Raw genomic sequence first — 1,425 nt, forward strand, 5'->3', positions numbered from 1 at the left:
CTTAATTTCCAAAGGCAGTGAGCTGGCAGACTCGTTAGCGGGCTAGGTAACATATTTAGTGGTATTTCGCCGTCTTTATGATTTGAGTTCAAATTCTGCTGAGCTGGACATTGTCTTTTGTCCTATCGGGGTCGATAAATTAAGTATCAGTCAAAAACTGGGGATCGATGTGATTAATTTACCCCTTCCCCACAAATTTCACAAAATCCTTTTGCCTATAGTAAAAAGGATTATATTCCATTCTCTAAAACACATTCAAATTTTTAGAAGAAAAAAATGAAATCCATGCATTTTAAACGTTTATTCCCTCCCCCGAATCACCACTAAAATTATTCCCCTGTCCCGTTAGTGTCAGCCATATTATATTCCACATTCTGAAACATTTGGATTTCACATTTAAAATTAGACAAACAAAAAAATCTAAACAAATTCTCTGCATCACACCTTTCACAACAGCACAAGTTAATGTTTGAAAACCGAAATTAGAATTTTGAAAGTTTTTTGAAAAAAAGCATCTATAAAACGATGGCTTCAAGTTCAAATTGTAGGTAAGAATATTTCCAATTGAAAAAGAGTATAATGGCTTTAAATTTTGGCACAGAGCCAGCAGTTTATGAAAGGAGAAGGAAGTCAGTTATATCGATCTCAGTAGTTGGCTGATGCGCCGAAAATATGAAAGGTCATGTCGACCCGGGCTGAATTTGAGCTCAAAACAAAGGCCGTCGAAATGCCGATCCTTCGTTTTCAATAGGCAGAACATCAAATGTTCGTTAGTTTCTATGAGCACATATTGGCTTGATAACTGCGTTCTTGTTCTGTTTGACGTGTCGAAGAAGAAGCTCATGGGTGTACGTCTCTGTGTGTGTGTGTGTTCGCGCGCTCGTTTTCTTCTTGGAAATTTACGGATTTTACATACTCACAGGATGCAGGTAAGAAGAAATATGCAAGGCATTTTTCTTTAAAGTTTAAAATGCGACATTGTTTTTTGTTATATCTACATTCCACACACATAAATACAGGATAAACATGCACGCACGCACACACACACACACACACAGAAGTACACCAACGAGCATCCTCTTCCATTTCGACATGTCAAACAGAATAAGCAGGTGACAAGGCAACACGTGCTCACGGAAACTAATGAATATTTGTTTATGTTCCGCTTACGCGAAACGAAGAATGGCCAAGCAGGCATTTTTACGTGGCACTGTCATCGTATTAGCTGTCAGAAGTGAAAGTAGAAAAATCAGACAAGGAACGTTATTGCTGGTTTGAGTTGATTCTTTGGCTACTGACTGGCTAATATTTATTTTATTTCGTTTGTAATCTTGGTTTCTTAGCTGATATCGTATTGATGTTTTCAAAAATATTTGTACAGTTATCCTGTACATAAAACTCGGAACATGAACATTGTTATTTTTT

The 1,425-nt window shown here is 37.1% G+C and overlaps 1 protein-coding gene across 2 annotated transcripts in view; it reads right to left on the reverse strand.

The window, feature by feature from the left end:
• Window positions 1-1,425, reverse strand: part of LOC128250720 (zinc finger protein 208-like) — an 8,285-nt gene that overhangs the window by 4,281 nt on the left and 2,579 nt on the right. The window contains exon 1 of one of the 2 annotated variants that reach the window (XM_052976474.1): window positions 445-728. The exons of the other annotated variant lie outside the window; for it this stretch is intronic. The gene's annotated coding sequence lies outside the window, so the exon portion shown is untranslated. Of the gene's footprint in view, window positions 1-444; window positions 729-1,425 lie in introns of those variants that run through there. 2 annotated transcript variants of the gene reach the window in all.

The sequence above is a fragment of the Octopus bimaculoides genome, chromosome 24 (genome assembly GCF_001194135.2).
Source record: "Octopus bimaculoides isolate UCB-OBI-ISO-001 chromosome 24, ASM119413v2, whole genome shotgun sequence".
Classification (NCBI taxonomy): Eukaryota; Metazoa; Mollusca; class Cephalopoda; order Octopoda; family Octopodidae; genus Octopus; species Octopus bimaculoides.